Source organism: Xenopus tropicalis, chromosome 5 (genome assembly GCF_000004195.4).
Source record: "Xenopus tropicalis strain Nigerian chromosome 5, UCB_Xtro_10.0, whole genome shotgun sequence".
Classification (NCBI taxonomy): Eukaryota; Metazoa; Chordata; class Amphibia; order Anura; family Pipidae; genus Xenopus; species Xenopus tropicalis.
Genome location: NC_030681.2, coordinates 32,944,915 through 32,970,878, shown reverse-complemented (window position 1 = coordinate 32,970,878; position 25,964 = coordinate 32,944,915). Strand labels below are relative to the sequence as shown.

Sequence of the window (25,964 nt, the reverse complement as noted above, 5' to 3'; positions counted from 1 at the left end):
ATGTACTTTTGTATTTTACAGTATAATTTTATATGATTCCCTAATGAGAAAATATTTTATAGTGAGCAGCTTTAGGTCTAAGTCTTCTGCAAATAATGGAATCTAAAAGAGAAAAATCTAAAAACCAATTTTATGAGACCTGTCCATAGAAATCAGTGGATAGCACTCTATTCACCCCACATTTGTCTATATATCCTGCAGCTTTGCCATGAAGGCCTTCTCCTACAAACAAGGTTATGCATATTTGCAGGCCCAAACACTGATTATACAGAGAGGGGATGCACACATCCATTGTGCTAATGGACTTTATAAAAGTAAACTTTTAGTCACTTTACATATTTTCTTTTTATTCATGCTGATACCAAGTCATTTCTGCCACCTGCATTTGAGGCAATGTAGCGTGAGCAACAAAACATACTGTATGCTATTAGCCTATAGTACATGTGATGATTTCCAGCATTTTGCCACCTGCGGCCATTAACAGGTCATAAAGCAGAGGCCAAATGCTAACCTCCCATTCATTTCTATGGTGATAGTCATTTAAAAATGTGGCAGTCACATTATAAATTGACACTGGCATGACCAGTGCACTTATGGTTGCAGGCTATTGCAGTAGAAGATTTGGTGATGGTGGGGGTATTCCCAGAATTTGGTCCTCCTCTCCCAAACTGTAAATACCCATTGGCAATGAATTTGCCGTTTTCATTACTTTAAAATAACATCCCTGGTGTCTTACAGGTTTTTGGCACTTTATTAATTTAATTTTGCTTATGTAAGGATGAATTTTTGAACAGAGTATACGCTTCCCCTAAAGAGCAAGAGAAAGGACAAGATGGATGTAGGAACTTCTTTTATTTCACAAAGACAGGCATTTGACACCTTTTGACACCTTCATTGGTTTTACAGCGTTTGACACGTGCCTCTGTTGATTTTTTTTATTGGGAACACTGTACTACTCTGATGGGCAACTGGTTCACTTGAACCCCACCTACAACTATAGTCACACAAAGGCAAGTTGGGCCAAACCATTTATTAAGTACTCACACCTCACTGAGAGAGACCTATAAAACTCCCAGTATCCTGTTAGGTATTTACACCTTAGTTAGTAAGGCAATCTCTAATTTTCCTAATAGTGCTTATATAATATCCCCTTTACCCTCAGACATTGTAGCTTGCATAGGGATCTTTTCCCTACCCAGTCACAATTGGGAACTACTGTTGCTGCAGCAGTTTTCCATGAGAACATGTCATCATCAGACAAATGTCTCACCAGTCTGATAGAGTGGATTGTTAAGGTGAAGCACATCTGTCACCATAGCCATAAGCATCCTTTAAAATAGAGCTGAGGCAAGAGACAGCCAGGTAACAAGTGTAGTGCAACCACAGGGTGTTGGACTATATTGTGTATGTCTGTACATGTCTATATCTGTGCACATCCATACATTTGCATAGTGATTTTGTGTGGAACTTCCCCAAGGCGTGGGTGCCTTGCAGTACCTTTACTATAATGGGACATTGTAATGGGTGTCATTAACAGAGATTCACTCGGTTGCCTTATATATCCCTCCTCTATTCTTACCTTGTCTTTAAAGAAACAAGTAAATGTTGCTTCTTTCTTAATAAACATAAACACAATTATTGACCTTTGAGCTGCTTTTAATGCCTTTAGGCCATAGAGTGGTTAGCTATTTTGCTAAATGCATTGAATTCACAGGCTTATTCATGTGGTTAAATGTTTTTGTATAGTCAACAAACAAAAGTACTTGCTAGTGATCTTTAAATTTTAATTGGACATTATAATGCAAAAATATGGATTTAAACAATTGGTAATATCTATGACTTGTTGGGTTAACAAGAAAGAGATGCATCATTCTAATGTTAGTGCCTGGTAAAGGCAAGCAAGCTTTCTGCCATCTTGGCTATATGACTACATCGGTACTCTGTAGGTTTTGGATATCTGGGTCAAATAAAATATAAACCATATAACATATTTTTAACATAAACCTCATTTTGTAATAGGGTGTATATATTATTTTAATTATTGTGGAGGAGTGACCATATTTAGCATCCCGCAAATATAATAAGGAATATCCCGAAAATGGGTTAAATCCATGCAGTGATCCAGGGCTATGGTTTTTTTCTTAGGGAAAATCTTGGCAGCCTGAGATTATGGCACCGACTAACAAATGGCATTGTCTGCTAACTGCATTCTCTCTGTCCTTTTCATGTATTAAACAAAGAGCTCTTAATGAGATCTATCAAACCAGCAGCCCTTAGCCATTGCGAACTGCTTACAGTGGTTTGACTGAGGATCTCTGCGCTTGTCACTCAAAGAACTGGAAGGCTGCAAGTTATATATTTGTTGTGGTTCGCTCTGTATGAGCTTGTTCATTCTGCATGTAGGGCAGTACAGTAATACATGCATACATGGTGATGATGGCAATTCTTTCTTGGAATTGGTGATGTGATTGGTTTTCGCCAAATAGGGGGCAGCAGATTCCTATCCACAAATCTTGTTCATGAGGTTCTTAGAAAGGGGGAATATGGAGGACAGTTGTGTTGTGCAAGTAGCCATTTGCACAGGTTGGGAATGTTCTGGCATGCTCTCTTGATTATACCTTTTTTATACTAACTGGTTTCAAATATATAATACAGATTATGTGTTAAAAAGTAAAAATGAAGCAAGTTCATGAATTTCAGGGTCATGGAGCAAATAAAATAAAAATTTACCATTTTTATTTGAGCTCCTTCATTTAGAAAAGGTGCACAAACACTGTCTGAACCATCAGAAATGAATATACTGTAAATGTATTTATTTTGCACAGACATACTTGATTACACAGACTGAAAGAAAACCATAATACAGTGAAGGACCATAATGGTTTTATATTCTATATACAGTAAGCCCAACTAAATGAGCTCAAAAAGGAGGGATATTTTCAAGGAATGGCACTAAAAATACAAAGAAGATATTCTCAAGCATATGTTCTCCACTGTGTGATGTGCAATATTCCTGCCTGTCTAGGGCCCCCAACAAACGCTCTCTCCCTGTCTCATTCCCCCTTAAATACATAGTTATTGAGCAAATGATGTTCACACTGACTAATTGTGTGGGGGGAGAAATGATTATTTAATTGGTGCATTGAAATGTTAACTGAAACAAACCTAGCATGCAAGAGAGTTTAACGGGTGCAGTGTTGCACTAATGTCTGCATTCACTTGCAAAGCAGTTAATTAGGGCACTTAGGTAGTTCATTTGCTTTTGCATTGATGTGCTAAGTCAAACAAGATGACTCTGTTTTTTGCATGTGGGTGCTTACGTTGAAGGCTGGATTTTACACATTTAATAGAGTGATACTTTGTCTAAGGGCAGGGTAATGCATTTATACATACATATTCTTATTTGCAACAAACGGAAAGATCTTCCATCCTATTTTCTCATGACAAAGCTTCCCTCCATCTTATTTTAATTACAGTTAGCTGTGAACTGAGGCAGCTTATATGTAAATCCCTGCTTCATCTAAATGAATCCTTGTGAAATTTAGATTTTTTAGAATTTAGAAATTACTAAGAACTATCCCCTGGGATCATATGATGTACGGTGCACACAAACAAACCAAGGGCACTCATATAGGTTGGGTTACATCAGCCAATTAATGGACAGAGCTCTGTCTTTTACTCCCACACTACTTCCTGTTACAGTTAGAGCTGCATCATTTCCTGTCAGGTGATCTCTGAGGGACCACACAGCCCATCACTAAATGGTGGCTCAAAAGAAAATATATAAAAGGGCAATATATATATATATATATATTGCCCTTTTATATATTTTCTTTTGAGAAATATATATATATATATATATATATATATATATATATATATATATATATATATATATAAAATGTAGGATTGGGGAGCACACCTTCAAAATTTCAATACCTGGGTGCTCGAGCTAAAAGTTTTAGACAAATAGAGAGAATGTCGGCACTCGCAGGGTTTCCACATAAGGACAAAAAAATAAACGGTTTTAAATACAAACGGTGTTGTTTATTCTTTCCAACGTTTCAGTCCTGTACTCGGACTTTCCTTATGTGGAAACCCTGCGAGTGCCGACATTCTCTCTATTTATATATATATATATATATAATATTTATGTTCCAGTTTGGTAATATTCTTTAATTGTCCTCTTAACATGATATAAACTGTTTAAGTATTCATTCTGAGGGTATAGTTTTCCTTTAGTTGAACTCTATATTCTTGCATTAACCATTAACCTGTGACTAAAAATGTTCTAAAGGCACATTCAAGATTGTTTCAATGACAAAAAAGTCCTCAGCATTTTGGGAACTTGGTACTTGGTACAAGAAGATGATTGGTGGACTTGTATCCCTTTTAGGCAACTGCCACTCAGTGTGATTGGGGGCGCATTTTAAACATTTGTTCCCACACCCATAAAGCTACAAAGCACCTGGATGACAGAATTCTGAAAATTGCCTTATGTGCTTTTATCCTGATGGAGAGATGAGAAAGAGATCATGGAATTGAGCCCATAACATTTTTTTGCACATGTTCTTCTAATGCCACTTTTAAGACCCCACTTACTTTTAGGAAATGTCCAATACTAGTAACTACCAACAAAAAAGCACTTGATCCATTTGAGATACAAAGTGACTCCTAAGTTAATTAAGCAGTTAATTGTGCTTAGGATCTTGTATAGAGAAGCTGGAGTCTTTTTGTTGAATGGTTTCAGTAGCACAGCCCATATTGTGGACCAACTTCCTGATACTCCACAGTTTCTTTCTCTGGATTAGATAAGTGTTTCATATAAGAAGTATATGAGGCAGACTTAAGATGGCCATACATTGCAAGATCTGCTGGTTTGATGAGGTCAATTATTTCTGATAAGCCCAGCTTGAGGTGGGTGATATTGGACTGATCCAATCATTTGCCCCTGTGGCCAGGCTATCGGAGTAATCACCCCAGTGATGTTTTAAACATGTCCAATCAACAGCTGACCAATTTTCACCCAGATATCTGTTGGAGGGCCCCATACATAGGCAGATAAGTTGGGAGCTTCAACCAAAGGAGCCAAATCATTAGCTGAAATCTGCCCATGTATGGGCACCTAGAATAATGTTTGCCCATCAACCCACCAATGGACCATCCTGAGACTGAGCAGGCAGTATCATCAACTGCAGACTTATGGTGTTAAAGGCGGTTATTTTGCTATTTATTTAATTTTGTTCTTTCTTGTACCGGCCGTTTGCCCATTGTTTTGTTTATTTTGTTCAATGTCAACAGTATGTTGTTCCAGCCAGTGGCACCTCTAATTGACTAATACCTTGTCCTTCTGCACATACTTCCTTTAATAGACTTTTAGACAGACAAGTGTTAAATGACAACCCCATCAAGAATCTCGTTTGAGATGACATTACAGTATGGAATGTGTAGGTTAGCTCCTTTTCAAGATAATGTTGCTCCCAGCAATTTACTTGATTTGTGCTTTATCCATAAAGTTACTTACCAGGTTTTTTTCACCCTGAGATAATGCATATAGGATATTTTCTCTTTAATCTGCTATTGGATTGTGGTATTTTCAGGAGTGTTTTCTGCATAAAGAAAGAAACGGCAATTACCTGATCTACAGGCAGGCACCTGTAAATAAACAAAGTGTGAATATGCATTGACAGTCCATTGATGAGCTGTTCTTATCTGCAGGGGTCATCATTGTTTGTTATCTTAATTGAGTAAAAGGCAATTTACTTGCCATTTAATTGCAAAACCTGCCAAGTAGCTGATTAGTTTCACAGTAAAGTATATGGCTGCTTCGGCTGCTCCATTTCACTTTTCCCTACCTGATTTGCTGTTTCTCTGCACATTTTTAGGCTTCGAACCATTCAAATGTTTGTTACTTTTGTCTTTAGATTTTAGAAATTTAAATCGGCAAATGAGTCCTTACCAGTTTTTTTAAATTCACAATTTGTTTTTAAGTGGTAAATGAACTTATATGCAAGGAATGTACTGCTGCTTTGTAAAGCAATATAGAAAGAATTTCTGGTAAAATCACACATTTCTCAAACTTTTTTTTTTTATACCTGGTAATTTTGACTGTTTTTTTTCTATTTTTAAAACTTAATTGAGCTGAAAAATAACCAATGAAATTTATAAAAAAAAAGGCTACTTTCCCCATAAAATTATATACAATGATTATTTGCAAATACTGGAATTTACTGTCCAGTCCTTTGCAAAAGATGTATCCATTATACACTGATCCAGAAATGAGAAGTATTTGGTATTTGTATGCAGGAGATATGGGTGTAGTCTAATAGCTGTAGGCATCTGCCACCCAGCACCTTACAGGAGTCTCTGTGTCACCTTCTCCCACCTGGGGTGGTCCCCCTGCTCAACCTGCTGTTCATACCCTTTGGTCTTGAATGAGAAATATTTCAATACTGCTCTGTGCCTCTTGCCTGACTATATTTTTGGTAAGAAGTTAGCTTTGAAAATCCTGACCAGCAATGCCTTTAAAACTCCCCCAGAAAAAGACAGAATTGCATATTTGACTATTGATGTCACATTCGTATTTGCAAGTTCCCTAATATTCTTGCGTTTGGATTGGTTGGGTATTATTGTTATTGCAAAATTACAATACCCGCCCCCCTATGTTTCTATGAGAATCGTTACAGTAGAAAGCTCTTGCCAGTTAGCAAAATATCTTTTTGTGCCCATGAGCAGATCTATTTACATAGGAATGGCTCTTTTTTTTTTTAAAAAAAGGCAAGAAAGTTGAAACCATAGGGCAACAGATAAATGAAAATTTCACTAAATCCATTGGATAATAGAGGCAGTGTTAAGGCTAACCACGGTGTAGGACTAAACAGAGGGATTACTCCTGAGTTTTGCATCACTTGTTTTCTGCCGGGTGGCCTCACATGTCAAAAAAAAAAAAAAAAAAAGAGAGAAGGGGGGTAGAGAATAATGTTTAACGGAGAACGTTCACAGGCCACATTGAGAAAAAAAGCATTGGCTAATTCCATCAAAGCTAAGAAATCACTCATTAATTTATTCTGACCACCAATTGTTGGTCATTTGTGAAACATCTGGCCTTTAAGCCCTGGAATCGAATGTAAAAGGTGCAAAGTGAGGGGGATGTGCCTCAGCTTGTCCGTCCTGATTTGCATTAAAGCACCCTATTAATTTGCTATCTGTTTTGTGGTTGTGGTTTTTTTGTTTTATTTTTATATATTGAAGTGCTTTTTTTTCCACAGTCTTGTCTGGTGAAAAACTATTTAGCTTTTTATTTTTGTTATTCACCCTGTGCTTTGTACCTTTAAGTGCTACAATCCTGGCACAAGATTGTAATGTCTGTAAATTTACTCCCCCCTCCCTTGCCTGCCTTATCGTATGTATTTTGGTAGTAACACCAAGGTCTACATCAAGCAAGTGATAACAGTAATATCTGGACTGGGTATTACATCCGAGTGCTGGAGACTGACACAGACATGGACATCAGTCTGTGGGTTATAGCAAGTGCAAAGTCTCCAGTCTGCCATTATTTTGAGGCAGTCGTATCATCTGTTGACCTAAACCGGCCAAAAGCAGTACTGCAGCAAGTGATCCCATTGCATTTAGGTTAGTGGGACGCAGTCACTGGAGATCACCAGGTCATTTTGATGACTGCTACATAGCGTGTTGCAATTTACTGGCCACACACAGGCAGATTTCGTAGTGTGTGGTCTTTAAGCAATTGGTTTGGAATCAAAAGGATTTTCAAAATCACAAGTTTATGTATGCACCCATCAGGCAGCTAGCGGCACAGGCCTAATATGATGTGGCCCTTCAACCTAAATGCGATTTTTGATCAGCATGGCTCACCCCGAGCATGATCTAATTGGACTAGACATTGTGAATACATAGCAGTAGCTACTACAGGTATGGGACCTGTTATCCAGAATGCTGGGGACCTGGGGTTTTCCGGTTAAGGGATCTTTCCATAATTTGGATCTCCATACCATAAGTCTGCTAAAAATCATTTAAATATTGAATAAACCCAATAGGATTGTTTTAGCTCCAATAAGGAATAATTATATATTACTTGGGATCAAGTACAAGGTTCTGTTTTATTATTACAGAGAAAAAGGAAATCATTTTTAAAAATATAATGGAGTCTATGGGAGATGGCCTTTCCATAATTCGGAACTTTCTGGATGACGGGTTTCCAGATAAGGGATCCCATACCTGTACCACCAAGTTGGACATTTTCTCTCCCCAGCTATGATTTAACACCCGGTTTTCAGTTGGCCACACTCTTTCGATCGTAAAATAAAGGATGCATTGTGACCACAACAAAATCCCTTTCATTGGCTGATTTCACAGCTTTCCATGCTCAGAAATATCCACTGTTTTGGCAAGTTTTATCACCCCCTGCCTCTTCTCCCAGACTGTATTCTTTGCAGCAAAGACAGGGACTTGTTATGACCAAAATATATTTGCATAATGGTGAGATTTATAGGACTGTGTACAACTACAGGTATAGGACCCATTATCCAGAATGCTCGGGACCAAGGGTATTCTGGATAAGGGGTCTTTCCGTAATTTGGATCTTCATACCTTAAGTCTACTAAAAAATCAATAAAACATTAATTAAACCCAATAGGATTATTTTGCATTCAGTAAGGATTATGTATATCTTAGTTGGGATAAAATACAAAGCACTGTTTTATTTTTACAGAGAAAAAGGAAATCAATTTTAAAAATCTGAATTATTTGATTAAAATGGAGTCTATGGGAGACGGCCTTTCCGTAATTCGGAGCTTTCTGGATATCGGGTTTCCGGATAAGGGATCCCATACCTGTATTAGCAAACTTAGCCATTTCCCTTTCCTCTTGTTGTGAAATGTAAATTACTCCATTACTTTTTATTTATTACATTTACAAGCCATCTACAACCATTGAGTTTATAACATTTACTTCTATATAAGAAAGTTCAAGGCCAAGCGTACTAGTTGATTTTGATTTGCTTGCTATTAGTTTGATGTCAGCAAAACTGAATGACCACATCGTTTGGCCCCTAGGCCAACAATCCAGTCATAGTAGGGGGTGTGTGAAGACTCCTTTGGAGAGGGCCACATCCATGTCCCATTGATATGCTGTCCTCATGGTCTGTCCTGAGCACAGACCAGATATAATTCTAGGGAGACATTATTTTCTCCCCATGCACAAGCCAATAAGGTGCCAGCTTTATTACAGTTTTTGGATCAGATTTTAGTTGGTTGCTCTTAGGAGGATTATTATGGTAACTACCATTTAAAAAAACTGTTATGTGAGGCATAATCTGTGCAATGTATAGAAAAATAATGTGAATTTAAGCCCTATAGAGTTTGTTTCCCCTGTGACTGATGGGGGCAAATGCTAAAAAAAGTAACAAAAACAAAAAAACAAGTATTTTTCCATGATATGCCCATTGCTGGAAACATGGGCCAATGTTGACATTATACCAATTGTGACAATAATTATTTAAAAACTGATTTTTGGAAAATATTCTGTATATTTCCTACGAGATTGTACCTTATCAAAAATGAAGGCAGCAGTGTATATATATATATATATATATATATATATATATATATACCGTATATATATATAATATGGATTCTAAAAAACAAAGGGGAAAAATACATTTAAAACCCCTTATGTGGGTTTAAGCAACAAAGCAGTTAATCAAAAATCTTTTTCTAAAGATTGAAATGAGATTTGCATTAACCTAAGTCATATTATTGCATTGTAAGATTAGTCTGGATGCATACCTGTGAAACGCTTTATCGGGCTGGTCAGGAGATGAGAGTGATTTGCTTTCCTTCCCATTTTACCAGCTTGTGAAATGTGATGTTTGAAATGCTTCTTTGAGAGAGAGAGCAGATTATGACTTGCATACTGACTCTTAGCAGCTTTCTGGGAAATGAGCTGTTGACATTCTTTTGGGTCATCATCCAAGATAGGAGGGTAACCACAAGGATTTAGCAGATAAATTCATCCAAAAAGACTTTTATCCATTTCATTGCAACTAGGAGACATTCATGTGGGCTAGCAGCATTAATGTAGGCTTTATAGCCCATCAAAGCAAAGCCTTATGTTTAATAAAAATCAAATGGGCAGGATAATAACTTGCTTAGGTCTTCTAAGAGGTAATACTTTATTTACATAATTCTGGAGCATAAACCAATCTGCCTAACACCATCCTTTCTCAAGGCTGTGTAGAACAGAGATGTTTTTGCTTCCAGATATGTTTTTGAATTGTAATCAACTTCATCTTTCTCCAATTCATCTCTGGCTCTTTGTAAATAATCGAATTTCAATTAAAGTCTTTATCATATTGTGTTTGAAGCAAAATGGCACTGTACAATCCTTTTTTTTTCTTCTCAATAGCAATTCAGCTCACTTGCAGTTCCATTCTGCACTCCCCTTATTCAGGTGTCTGAGAAGGTCACAGATGACAGCATAAGGTGAAGTGAATAAATTGGTGTAAATTTTCTCGTATAAATGGGAGGAAAAAAAACTTTGTGACTTAGATTAGAGTGATACTATAGAGTGTCCATTGAGCAGTGGTTCCCACAATGCACTGTGCATTGCAGGAGCGAGCAAACACCCTGCTGCGTTAAAAAACTCCCAAAAAGACAAAAGCACAATGAAACAGAAAGCTTACCACCGGCAGCTTTCAAAACGACAAACTAGGCAAACTATACATCCCCACCACTCCAATTTGGTCAGAATGCTAATGAGCTTGCTCTGATCTTTACTCGGCTTCCCGTGTTTTCTACATCTTCAAGGACCACATGGCGCTAGCAAAATAAAGACAACTAAATGAGAATTTCGAATGCTTTTTGTGTCGGGTCTTGGCGCTTTTCAACCAATGCACTCGTTGACTATTCTACAGTATAGAAGGGGGGAAAAAGATACAACAGGGGGTTGGGTATAACCTGCTTTGACGGAGGGAACTTTTTTTTTTTTTTAACAAAAGTAAATTAGTGAGATGAGGAAAATATGAGAGAATTTCAGATTAATTTCCACTTCATCATATCAATGACACCTTCAGCCTCACTCATGCACTCCTAACAAGAGAGCCACATAAAAGATGAATGAGACTGTGTTATTCACAGTTAGTGTTTAGTATGCATTTTTTTTTTCTTTAAAATAGATGCATAGAACATAAAAGGCACCAGGAAGTACTCCGCATTAGCCGTTGAGATCACTTGTTAATGGGATGATGTCTTTTAGCTCTTGTCACAAGATTATTAGAAAGGATGGGATTCTGTTTTCATCATTTCTTTGCCTGGAGAGCCTGTTGAGCACAAGTGTTAAAATACTGGTTTCTTGGTATTGTTCCCCTTGCAAAGCACTGGCCCTTTATTGTAACACCTTCTATGTCGTTGGCAGGTGATTTTATCCTAGGTCTGTTACAGACACTCCAATCTCAATGAACCGGGCAAATAACTGCATAATTTATGCGTATACATTTACTGATTATTATTAAGAAGTTTTTGTAAAGTGCCAACATATTGAGCAGTACTGTACAACATAAGGGTGTAAGCTCCAAATATACAGATTACTTACAGATACTATCCAATACAGAGAGAACATTAGAACTTGCAATGTTAACACTTAGAATACAGTTCTATAAAAAATGTGCCTATTGTATGCAATAAAATCTTACATAGAAATTGAAATGATGTACAAATTTCAGAATTTTCGGAGTTTAGGTAGATAGTCAGCCCTCTTTTCTAACCTGAGCCCTCAAAGCATATCTATCATTTTATCTAGTCCAAAACTCTGACATTTGCTTTTTTCTGATGTATTTTATGAAGCATTTTTTTTTTTTAAAAGTAATAAGGAAAGCCATTTGTTTTAGGTATCTGTCATCCATTATGTGCTATAAAGGATGTGTTTGTCATTTTATTAAGTTCATTTTAATTTTTATAACTGTTACACACTGTGGCCATGGCCAGTGCTCAAGGTTAGACACCTCATCCACCTTTAACTTCTTATAAAAAGCATTCTGACTTGTATTTTTGAAGCTACCTTACTCTTAAGGGCGAAGACACACGGGGGGATTAGTCGCCACAACTTTTAATTAACCCAGTTCCACCCATAGAGTACAATTGAGTAGCAGCGACAATTCTAAAAGTTGCGTCGACTAATCGCCCTAAGCCTTCGGCAGTTCAGCCCAGACAAATTACAGGACTTTTGTAGCTGGTTATGATGACACTGACCTGACTTTGTGTCAGTCAGGTATTTATATGCAGCAATACAGTTGGCCTCTGACATATCTTTGGCCCCCTGTAGACCTGTAGTCTTAAATGCACATCTATAATTTATCTATAGAGAATTTGAAAAAAAAAATAATTTTACAAGTTTAATATCATTTTAACCAGTACTGCAATTGTACCTCCTTAGAGCCAACTGATTGTCCCCCCAAGATCAGATTACACTGAATATCACAAATTAAACTTCTTTGTGAATAGTTATATATTACATGCCCAATGTGTTTTGCTCTACATTGTTTAGTCCATTGTTGAGCACACAGAAAAGCAACACGTGGCATACCTGCTCCTCCAGCTACTTATGGGTATGAAACTTTCTTCCCATTATAAGACCTATATACTGGCCCTAGAAGTGCTTGGGAAAATGTCTTGCATAACACAAGAGTAAGCTGTTTTTTGGTTATTGCTATGTCTACATTGATTAAAATATGTGACCACCATCCCATAAGCAAGAAAATTACATTGTTATAACAATTTTTTGATGTTTGTAAGTAATTAATAGTAGTTAATATGTGGATATTGATATATTGGTAAAATGCTTCCTGAATTGGTATTCTTCATCATATAAAATGCAGTAATAATCCAATTTATTTTTTACCTAATTGTTTACACAAGGACAAGGTATATTTAAATGAGAGAGTCTGAACTGACTGATATGTTGGCCTCTGGGGCAAATTCCAGCTTTATTAATGATAGACATCAGCCTGAATCTATACGTCTTCAAATGTACACCTGTCCTTTTCCCATAATTCCTGGGGCACCTGTTTATGCTACCGCACCCCTACCAACCTCTTCCTTGTGATACGTACGCCAACTTTGCAGACATGAAAATATACAGATCCTGATTATTAAGTGAACTAATTAGGACTATAAGTATATATGGGTAATTGTGGGGGTTCTCTGGGAGAAGCACTGCTGTATCTTGATTGTATGTGCCACCTGTACTAATGATCATGTTTCATTGTATATAATTTCAAGAGTATAGAGCCTTTTGGATATTTAGTAGTTGAGTGGGGTGTTAGAAACCACCAGGAAGCTAAGGGCCTCCTCAACCAATATTATTCCTCCTCTGTCCTCTGGCTTTCTCTATTCTTATTTTTCATTTTCATTCTCCATTTCCTCTTTTCATCGCCTTCTGTTCTTACTTGCTTCCCTTTCATGTGTTTTCTCTCTGTCCTATATTCTACCATCTACACTTTGGGGGGGGTTCTTCCTTCTTGTTTCTTTTCTTTTTTTGTGCTCTTCACATTTTCACTTTCTCTGAAGACTTTTTGGCTGCCCTTTCTCTTTATCTTTTCAGCAATGTGAACTAGGAATAGCTAGCAAAAACCAGTGGACACGACAAAGGTGGAAGTGCAGTGATGCAATCCATATATATCTATATATATATATATATATATATATATATATATATATATATATATATATATATATATATATATATATATATATATACGCACGGTTATATGACAGCATCTGTAAATCCATTCTCTGTTTAGTTTTGTGTATTCAATTCTCTATTTTATGCTGTTCTTGTATCGGCATATTGCCATAGTCTTTTGTAATCCTATTACTATCCAGTGTTTTAAATATGTTTATGTCGACCGGTACCTGTCACCGGCACATTCCTAAAACATTTGATACTTTTTAAAATTCTGTATAATATATGGAATTTTCTACAAACAGACATGAGATATATTCAAATGGAAGCTGGGTTATTTTGTGGAAAAATGTAAAACAAAAAATGGTAAGTTGTTGTTTGAATAGGGAGATTTTTATTTGAATTCTGCCACAGAATATCCTCATACCTGTTGCCTATTCATTGCAGTGGTAGAGTTGAAAATTACGTGCCACTGTTAGAGATTCACCACCGGGTTACAGATATCCCTTACTGGTTCCACTAAGAAGGGAATGTGGGTTATACATTATTCTAGCAAAACCTCCTACGTTCATAACAGGACATTAATGGGCCCTAGTCTTTTTATTATTAGGTCACATTCCCTTTTGCAATATATTCTGTTTTACATAGACATACAAAAGCCACAGATTAAACTTGTAATTGTCTGTCTCTTTATCGTTCTATTTGTTAATGTATACACATAGAGACAGAGACAAAGCAGAGTATTATTTAGCTTATGTATACATGCAAATATTCCATATGGTATTTCAGATAGCCCTGTGTAGTTCTGTTTCTTGGAGCTTGTGCTTTATTTCACCTATTCCCCATTTGAAGAGCTTTCCTGTATATCCAGTCATGTGTACGACATGCAGTTGAATCACCACTGAATGTCATGTATGTCCTATAAAAGTATAAAAACCTGGCTGGATTCTAAAACTAATCTAGTAAATGGCGCCAGGGAGACAGGAAACAAGATAAACATTTTACTGCATTGCAGCAATGTGCAATTTGTTGTTCTAATTATAAGAAATTAAAATAATTTGTCTTACTCATAAAAACTGATGATTGGACTGTGTCTTGTGGTCAGATGAGCTAAGCAAGCCAGTTAGGAAGGTGTTGAGTTTACTTGCAAGGTGTGCCCTCTGCGTTTCATATAAAATTTACTTTCATATAATATTTACTGCTAATTGTTATAATTTTCTTATCAAAGTGATAGATGATTTTTTGTTGTCATTTGCAATCAAGAAATCTACTATTGCTGTAGAAATTCTGTTTCCAGATGACTAGATTTTATTTATCCCACCCATTTTCTCACCACCACAGATTTCTAGTTTTTAGTTTGAGCTTAGACTGTAGAAAGCCACAAGCAATAATCCTGTAAGATCTCTTAGAGTTTTTAGAGTATGTTCTCGAATGAGCATCTCTTAGCAACTTCTAATTATTTACATTTATCTTCTGCCTTTTTTTTCCACCTTTTAGATGTTTGTGTGGAGCCAAAAAAACTATTGCTGTGTGAGGCTACAATTTTATTGTTATTGTTACATTTTATGACTTACCTTTCTATTCAGGTCTCACCTATGCATATTTCTGTCTGTCACTCACACCACTACTTGGTTGCCAGGGTAATTTGGACCCTAGCAACCATATAGCTGCTGAATTTCCAAACTGGAGCTGCTAAACAAAAGGCAAAATAATGAAAAAAAAACACATATAATAAAAAGAAAAAACTATTTTAAACTGTCTAAAAAGATACCCTCTACATCATACTGACAACATTAATCATACTGAAAGAATTATTTCAATGCCACGGGCCCAGCACATGTCTTGCCATGGAAGAGATCCTTTTATGTAGGCAGTGTCAGACTGGCCCATAAGGATACCAGGGAAACTCCCGGTGGGCCCAGGTGTCAGTGGGCCCTCTTGCTTCTAACCATTTAGCCTATTTCATGGTCATTCCCTATTTCTGCATGGGAACAAGGAAGCTTGATATATGGAAGAATAGAGTATAGTATGTAGATAAAAGAGACTAGGATAATAAAGAGTTTGAGGGAGCAGAGGAGGAATTAAAGTGTCAGAGTGGGCCAATGGTCCAGGGTTTTCAGGTGGGCCCCTGTCATCTCAGTCCGACACTGAATGTAGGTTATAACAATTTTATGCTAACGCTGAACATATAGGCCAGTGCTCTAGGTAAGGGCAGAAACATCATAAGTCTGCATAATGATGGAGCATGGTAGAAGGGCCATGTAGACCAATCCTAATGCAATGCAGTCTTTGTTTTTACATCAAACAATTGTTATTTCTTCCTATTGGACCATTATAAATATTAAATACTTGTATTCAATAAAAGTGCTGGTTCTGTGGTCCTGGATCTTTACTTTTCCCATGGTCCTATATTTAGCAATTTTATCTTTTATGAAAATGTGAGCCGGTCTACAGACTACTGACAACAAGCATGACTTGTATGTGAGGCACTCAGAAACAAACTTATGTATATTAGTAAGTGTAAAAAAAATGTTACAAATTTCCAAATGAATATAATGTGTTTTTCTCATGACACAAAGCATCCCATAATGTTTTGTTTCAGATCTGCTTCCATAAGAGTGTATGTAAACTTAGGGGGGTAACAACAGGCTCTGTCAGGCCCAGACTGGCAATCTGTATATTCTGGCAAATGCCAGAGGGGCTGCTGTAAAATGCCAGTGACTATTTATTGGGCTGCAGGGCTGTTTGGCCCTCTGTGTACTTGAAATGTCAGGGCCTATTTTGACCCTAGGACTGCAGTGGGCCCTGACTGATAAACAATTAAAATATTTGTGGAAAAGGTCATGTTCCTGAAGTTTTGAGGGATCCTAAACTGAATTTGCTGTGTGGCTCGGCAGCTTTTAAACCAATGTTATTATAGAATGCTTCTCATCTCTTTGTGAAAGCAATAAATACCTAAAACCAACCCTCACATAGTATAATACATATCCAAACTGTTATAAATGTTAAAGCTGTCAGAATGTAACCAGAATGGTGTGTAAGCACTGGCTGCAATAATGTTACCTTGAATTCTCAATGTCCAGCTCTACACTCAGTGACCGAATTCCTAATCCTTTCTTTACACATTCAGTGGTAGGGCTAAAACTGCTTTTCCACCCTCTCCCTTTCTCTTCTTCTCCCCATGCCCATTTTATTAACGACTAGAAAACAGCCCTCCTTTTATTTTTCAGTAACAAGCCTCCTTTACCACGACAGCCTACTCCAAGTAATTAAATCAATCCTTTGTACTTACCATATTCTCCTCTAGTGACGGTACCAGATCTGATTATGTGCTTCATGCATATTCAAAGTGAGGCACTGACAGTTCTTTAATGAGCTGTTACTTAATCAATGTGAACAATGTTCATCTTGTTTTTTTTCATCCTTGTTCCAGAAAGTGTGGGACATTTGAAGGGGGGAAATTAAACGTTTCTTAGTCATGTACAATAAAAAAATATATTCTACTTTGGGAAACATCTAAGCTGCTGAAGTTTCAGCGTGCCCTTTAAAAGTCTGATGGGCAAAATGGATTACTACGGTAGTATTGGATTAAATAACAAATGGGTAGAGAATAAAATTGAGGGGAAAACCAACCAAGATCACAGGCACTTATATTTTATTTCCTGCTCCACAGAAGCTGAAAGGTTGTTTAGCCAATATGGAAAGTCAGGATCAATTTGTGATGCTTAATATTTGTTTAAAAATGCTTTAACTTAACCACAATGTATAATGCAAACATCCTGTGATTAACTCTAAGGGGCTCATTATAGCACGATTAAAGTGATACTAACACCAGTAATGAAGTTTTTTTTTACATCTCTAATAACATGATCAACACGACCTATAGGCAACTTTTTATGTACATTCATAATTTAAAAAGTGTTTATTGTGTCAGTATCACTTTAAGTACGCATGAGAAAAATTCATATTTTTTCTCATTTTTAGAACTTTTTGTACTGACCACGATATTTTCATTAAGTTACGCCACTTTTCCGCAGTTTGTGTTAATTTCCACTACAAAATTATATTTGTCGCAACGACTACGAACATTTCGCAATTCATTCAAGCTTCGGTATCGTGACTTTCTTTTGGGCAGGTTGGAGCTGCAGAGTGCCATTGAGCCCTATGGGAGACTTTCCTTGGGCCGGGTTGGAGCTGCAGAGTGCCATTGAGCCCTATGGGAGACTTTCCTTGGGCCGGGTTGGAGCTGCAGAGTGCCATTGAGCCCTATGGGAGACTTTCCTTGGGCCGGGTTGGAGCTGCAGAGTGCCATTGAGCCCTATGGGAGACTTTCCTTGGCCCAGGTTGGTGCTGCAGAGTGCCATTGAGCCCTATGGGAGACTTTCCTTGGGCCGGGTTGGAGCTGCAGAGTGCCATTGAGCCCTATGGGAGACTTTCCTTGGGCCAGGTTGGAGCTGCAGAGTGCCATTGAGCCCCATGGGAGACTTTCCTTGGGCCGGGTTGGAGCTGCAGAGTGCCATTGAGCCCTATGGGAGACTTTCCTTGGGCCGGGTTGGAGCTGCAGAGTGCCATTGAGTCCTGCGGAAAGCTTCCGAAGTCAGAAAGGTTTTGCGCCATTTATGATTTTTCTGATAAGAAAATTTCGTAACTTTCGGATTTCAACCACAATATTTTCGTATGCAACACACAAATTTTTGCGCAATTTACGCACATCAAATTTTCAAATTTTTTCCAGTCGTACTTTTAATAATCCAAAAATCTTACTTTGATAAATTTGCCCCTAAGTGTCATCCTGAAGTGAAATATCTGCCGCCATAGCTATGTATTTATAATTATGAATATTAAAATTATTATTATATGAATATTAAAAATTATCTGAGTAATTAAATATAAAGCTTATTTCACCTGTTTCTTCAAGGCAAGTCTCCAGCACCAACCCAAACCATGTTTTTTTGGACATATGTTCTTACTATAATCACAGATTTGTGATCTCACAAAACCTCTGGAACAGTGAAATGTCATTCCTGCTGCTGCGGTGCTATGAAGCTTTGCTTTTCTCTGCAATGATAAAACAGATCCGCAGCATTCTGGGTAACAGATCCCCTACCTGTACAAAAGAATTACACATTTTCTAGTCACTAAAATCTGCACATTATGGATTTCTATATCTAATAAACAGGAATTCCTGAAATACTAAACACATTCTAACTCTTCTACGATCACTACAGAAATATTAAATGTAATACGGTGGCGGCATAAAATTATATTTGCAAACGCTGCTAAAAGTAGTGCAGAACAGAAAATTGATTCTAACAGCCTTGTTTGTGCCCTCAAATTCTCCATGAATTTCTCTTATTTTCTACACTTTGGAGACTATTTTCATCCAAAACAAAGTTTTAACAGTTTACAATGGCCCGTTTTTTAAAATAAATATATATATATTTCTGTTAAATTAATAAAACTGTTTTTATTAAATATAATGACGTTACATCAGGTTAGAGCTGGTGACCAATCTGAAGTTAAAAAGTAACTTTTTTTAAGACAATACTAAAAAGAAAAAAATGAATTTGGGTTAAATCGCTTTTTAAAAAAAACTTTTTTAAAAATCACCGATAAAAAAAGTATTTAGTAAATAAGCAAAAACTAAATAAATATACCAAGTAAAATATTGCTTTTATCTCAGTTCAACCTTTAATAATTAGCCCTTATAATACTGCCAGTTTCCAGCATCTGCCTTATCCTGAGGAATTATCTACCCTTAGCCATGCCTTAGTCAGTTTTTGTTAAGTTAAAGGAAGAAAACCAGAGGGTAATTAATATATTAAGAGTCTATCTAGGAAGGTGTTCCCCATTTCTTTGGCCACACCTGTGATGGCACCAGACCACACCCGTGGGCCCACTCTCCCTAGAGATTTCTTATTATGGCATTATAACACAGCAGGAGGGCCTGTGCAAGAGATAAAGAAGGTTATGGGCAAAAAGTCAGAGACAATGACAGTTTGGGGAAGGCTAAATCCGACCATTAAGATAAATCTGTATAAAAGAAAAGTTTGATCATTTACATTATGCGCATAATGAACCCTATCCTCTATCAGTCTCTACAACTATATCTATAATTATGATTTGTTAATTGAAATTATGGGTGCACCATCTAAGCCACCGCATGGTGTATGGGCAGATCAAGAAGAGCAGGGGAGCACAGCTGTTGGCCCAAACCAGCAAAACATCAAAAAAGTGGATACCATATGGCAGGGGTCCCCAACCACCGGTCCGGGGACCGGTGCTGGGCCGTGGGCTGTGCTGAACTGGGCCGCCTCTGGTCCCAATTACTTGTGATCCCAACTCCCTAATGCGTTACACAGCCATGACAATAGCTATGCAAAGCCCAGGAAGCTTTCTACTGATTACGACTAGGACCAAAGTACTTTATTAAGCTGTATGTAATAATAATATTAATAGTAAAGTGTTTAATATAAAATTTAACTAGCACTAGTTGCGCTGCACCCCCATTCCCGGTCCTTGGAAAAATTGTCTTGCTTGAAACCGGTCTGTGGTGCAAAAAAGTTTGGGAACCACTGCCATATGGGATGAAGCCAAGTATGGCCATCTTAAAACTACAAACTGAGTGGGGAAAGGAAGGGAAACAATTCTAAATGTACTTCTTAATAGTTACTTAAGATAATTACAGAGGGAAAATAAAATGTGCAATAACACGGAGTGGTGACAAACAGACCTCAGCTCAAACACTCACACAGAGAAATTTGTGTAAAAACCGTTCATTTGGTGCTTAATCATAGCCATCACATCTCGGTATAGAGTTTATTAAAACTGCTCATGAAAGATCATTTTTGTACACTTTGAAATTAGAATAAAGCCAACAAGTAGGTCTTTATATTTAGCACCAGATATGTTCCTTCCGCTCCAGCACATTGTACTACTCACATACCCGAAAGAACAAAACGTGTTTAACCAGATTCTGCTGCTCCACAAAAGGAGCCCTAATTGCACGCACTTCTCGTAGACAGGCAGGTCCAGGGATTTCTTTCTAGAGGATTCCCTTCCTTTGACAATGCTGGATTTCAAAAATATTTTTAAGTATGCACAAATGCCACATTTTAAAGTACCAAATGACAGTTGCGTGCCTAATATGAATGACACATGTACTCCATTCCGGGTGTGGGTGAGTGCTATGAAAGGGGCAGACTGGGCTGTCTTCTTTCTGCTAATGCGAAGCTGTTGGGAGGTTGCCCTAAAATAACACGATTGTCACATTTCACAAAAAAAGTCAATGTTAAGCTTCCACATAAGCCCAATTTGAGCTTTCTTATCTCAAGCAAATTAGTTTCTTGGTGGCACAGTTACTCTCGTCAGCTGACCAAAGGCATCATGGGATTGCTCAGTTTTATGAACGTGAGCTGTGGTGCATGTAATGGGGCGGCATTCCTTTCATTGCATATTACACTGTGGGGTACAAAAAGAATATTCTAAAAAACTTTTATTTTTCACTTTGCATTCCTTGCAAGAAAATATTATGGCATTACTACTTTTTTTAAAGAACATTTTCTGATGTTTGGAACCTTTGCATATTTTAATAACAAAACATTTTGATATTCTCCATTTGAGATCACTACTTTAGTACTTAGCACTTTGGCACTCTTCAAGGAATATACTTAATGTCAACCAACATTTAGGGGCACATTTAGCAAAGGGTAAGGGCAGAGATTCATGTTTAATAGTAATGCAAGCTAATAGTTTCCCCATGATGTATAAATGATTCACCAATGGATATTGTGCAGCTTGAGTTTCAGCAATCCTAAATCCCAGTCTTCCAGATTTTGGGTATAATCGTTTGTATGTATCTTCCCCACCTCAGATCTACCAAGATATCATAGAAATCATTGGAAATTGTATATATTTTGGTAATAAAATATTTTGTTTCATAAACTAAAATATTAAAGTCTCTTTAATATTTCCTAAAATGGCTGGAGTCTGCATGGAATTAGAAAAATAGCATAAATGTTCAGCTATCCATTCATTGATGGAACTCACTTGTGACAATAAAAAAAGTACAGGTATGGGACCTTTCTGGATAAGGGATATTTCTGTAATTTGGATCTCATACGTCTACTAAAAAAAGAATTTAAACATTTAAATAAACCCAATAGGATTGTGTTGCCTCCAATATTGATTCATTATATGTTGGTTGGAATCAAGTACAAGGTACTGTTTTATTATTACAGAGAAATCATTTTTAAAGGAACAGTAACACCAAAAAATGAAAGAGCTTTAAAGTAATAAAAATATAATGCACTGCTGCCCTGCACTGGTTAAACTGGTGTGTTTGCTACAGTAACACTACTATAATTTATATAATAAGCTGCTGTGTAGCCACGGGGGCAGCCATTCAAGCTGGAAAAAAGGAGAAAAGGCACAGGTTACATAGCAGAAAACAGATAAGTTCTGTAGAATACAATAGTGTTTTATCTGTTATCTGCTATGTGCCTGTGCCTTTTCTCCTTTGAATGGCTGCCTCCATGGCTACATAGCAGCTTATTTATATAAATTATAGTAGACTTTCTGAAGTAAACACACAACTTTTACCAGTGCAGGGCAGCAGCACATTATATTTTAGTTACTTTTATACACTTTCATTTTTTGGTGTTACTGTTCCTTTAAAAAATGTACATTTTTATTACAAATGAGTCTGTGGGAGATGGTCTTCCCTTAATTCAGAGCTTTCTGGATAATGGGTTTCTGAATAAGGGATCCTATACCCAAAATAATGTAATTTTGGGAATGACATTTTTTGTTTCTCAAATATTCTTTAAATCTTTGAGATGTCACTTGACTCCACAAATGGCTGGAATGCTAGGATTTAAAAAAATTTGTATGAATGTTTGAGTGTACTTTCGTCAATGGAACTCGCTTGAGATATTTCTTAAATATGATCAGATTGGAGGAAATTAAAGATTATCACTTGGTGCAAGGGAGATGACTCCAGTTTATGCAAGTAAATTAAACATGACAATTTAATTTTTTTTTTGTCTGCCCAAAAAGTATCTCTCTATCTATTTAGTTCCCTTGTATTGTGCAGTTTCTATTTCCCCCAGATTCTAGAGACCTTGAGGTGTGTGCTATACTTTACCACTTTATAAATAAAACATAAAACATTGTATATCTCTGTTGCTGGCTCCTCTATCAGCCAAATAATTAAATAAGCTTCTGACCAGATGCACCTGGACCTTTATTTAGGGATTCTTAAGAATTTTTATTGGGTGACAGATGAATCATTTTGATTAACCTATGGGCTAAGTATAAGGAAATAGCTTGTTAAAGCCCACATTGTGCAGGGAAGCGATCTCTTTGTGTCGCATGGAGAGCTTCTTTCTTATCTGTTATTAGTTATTGACAAACCATTATCTTTCTGGTTTTCATGATTTTTTAGCCCCGCCAATGTTTGGAAACCTTAGGCAAGAGGTAAAATAATTGAAAAATAAAATGTATATTACATTTCAGAGCAGTAAGATGACACAGATGATACAAAGATGAAGGTAAAGATTTAGATCATATATAAACATCTGTGTGTGCAGTGTTAGATATATGAAACACTGAATATGCAGCTTTTGTCTTTCTATCATTAACTCTACAAAGTGTTCACCTTTTTAAAACCACACAAGGGAGATATTGGTTCAATGCACCAGCAAAGCATTTCCTAAGGCTGACAACTATATTCTAATATTATCAGTTTACAAATTACAGTTTCTTTTTAATAATACTACACTGCTGCTGTTCGTATGGTTTTCCTGAAATAAAGACTCTGTGGTTTCATGAAAGGGTTCTCTTTATAGACCCCCAGCTCTGGCAAAACCTTCCAGGAAAATCTGTTTTCTCCTCCCCATACTGTAATGAAACCCTGTGAAGCAGAACTGTACTTCTTTTATCAATGGGTTCCTCGGTGCCTAAAGGTTTTAGGTTTTACAGTAGCCTCTGGCTGGCAGGTGGCTTCCACAGTGGGTAAAACATCTGGTCAGTGGTGGGAAGGAGTGGCCTCTACCATAGCATAGTGGGAAAATTCACTGCCGGGTTCTGTGTTCCTTCTGTTTCATTTTTAACTGGCCTCTCCAATATTAGTTCATAAAGAGCTTATTTGAATACCCCTGCTACAGATATACCCATCACCAGCCTGGATTCTTTGTAAAGATTTTTTTTTTTTTTTTCCATCTTTGCCTATGATTCTATTTCTAAGATACATAACATATGATGTTTTTTGTTGTGCTAATAAATCCTCTAGGATTGGCTGAACAATGTGTCTGTTTATATTACATTTTAGTGTGGTTTCATACTGTGACAGGATACAGAAATGTGCGCATTGTGATTCTGTATTTACTGGGGAGGCTGAATTCAGCTTAATTCAGTTTATTTAAAATCCAGTAGTAAAATATCTGTTACAGTATCCATAAACAGAACCTGAAATGCATTAATTGAACTGCATAATATAACTCATATATTTCATAATGGTTTTCCCCCGTTGACAATGTTCCCTGCCATTTTTCATTCAACCGCTTGAATAGCAAATAAGGAATTTACATTAAATTTGCTTAGTCTGTGCAAATAAAAAAAAATCCCATAATATATATATATTCCGAAATGTCAATAGGATACGTGATACGTGGCAATGTTTGCTTGTATATATTAGTATGTGTGTGTCTGTGTAAAAGAAAAGTTTGCCTGCTACTTTTGCCAAGGATGAGTTATAGGCCCACAAAGCCTGCTGGCGGAACCTGTACTTGTGGGTCACCATGTGACTTACCATTGCAATATACTGCTTTTCACATCCCCTATTACGCCCTTATCACTTCCCTTCTGTTTATAGACTGCCTTTGCTTTCATTTTAAGCTGCATAGGATAAGTATTTGCTTTTATAATATCCAGGTGGTGCTTGTCATACCTCTATGTTAGGGGGCAGGATGCTCTGTTACCCAAACTTGAAAATATACTACGAAAATGAAAAACATTAGGGAAGTAGAGATACTCAAATAATCTCAAAGAGTACCTTAAATGGATTGGCATAACCTCTTTATTGAAGCATATCCATTTCAGTTGTGCCCCCCAATTTCCTAATTATCACATATATTGTCATTTGGTAATTCTTATGAGAATTACCCAAGGACTGTTATAATAGAATGTAGTGAGTGGCTACTGGTGGCACCTCTGTAGAATATAACACAGAATAGAATAGAATACAATTTTATATTGTAGGAAGGTATCTTTTCTGCCAGTATATGGATATCCTATAATTATGTGTTACCATTTAGTCCATCTTTTCTGTTCTACATGATCCAGTGGTGAAAAGTCATACGGTGCAGTTTAATTCCAAAATGGCTAGTCAAGCAGCCAGCACATCCAAAACAATAGTCACAGCTTTATGCTTCTTGCTGTAGCTCTCTAGTAATTGTCATTAACAAACCATTTGTGCCATAATCCTCGTATGAGTATGCTCCCAGGCTTTTTTTGATGCTGGTGCTTTACTCAACTGTTTTCTCTACGTCTTATAAACCCAAATAATCAGTCCCTTATTCATCGCACCACTCTGCTTGGATACTGACCACTGACTTTTATTTTACCATATACCTTCTTTTATGATATGCCTACCCTCACCAACAGTATTCTATAAAGGTATATCTTAGGATGGCCTCTCCCACTTCCAGCAAGGGGGTCTCAAAATTCAAAGCCACACTTAGGGGCACATTTACTAATCCACGAATCCGAATCACGAATGGGAAAAAATCATATTGGAAACAAAAATTTCGGAAGATTGCAAATATCACGAAAATGCTTACGAAAAAATCGTATTAGTCACGATAATATCGTATTGGCGATCTGAAAGTAACTAAATTTTCGTACCGAACAATTGTAAACAGCAGTAAAACCTTTCCGATTTTTTCGCGCAAACGTCCGAAAAAGTCGTGCGCCGTACGAAAAAGTCGTGCACCGTACGAAAAAGTCGTGCGGACGCCCGAAAAAATCTGCAAAACTACGCTCGGAGCGTTCGTGCTTTTGTAAATGTGCCCCTTAGATTTTGAACTCGGCATAAAATATTATATCATGAGAACCAACAAAGAAGGGAGTACACAGTACATACCCATATTAAACAATCTGTTTCTATATCAGAGCTGTAAATGTATACACTAACCATTTATTTTTTTATGTATTCAAATTTTATTGAAAATAATATATGTAAATCATAAACTATGGAAGCACCGTGT

General features: G+C 36.9%; 1 protein-coding gene across 12 annotated transcripts in view; it reads left to right on the top strand.

Moving 5' to 3' along the window:
- ehbp1 (EH domain binding protein 1) overlaps window positions 1-25,964 on the top strand; it is a 303,778-nt gene that overhangs the window by 257,284 nt on the left and 20,530 nt on the right. The window lies entirely within an intron of this gene.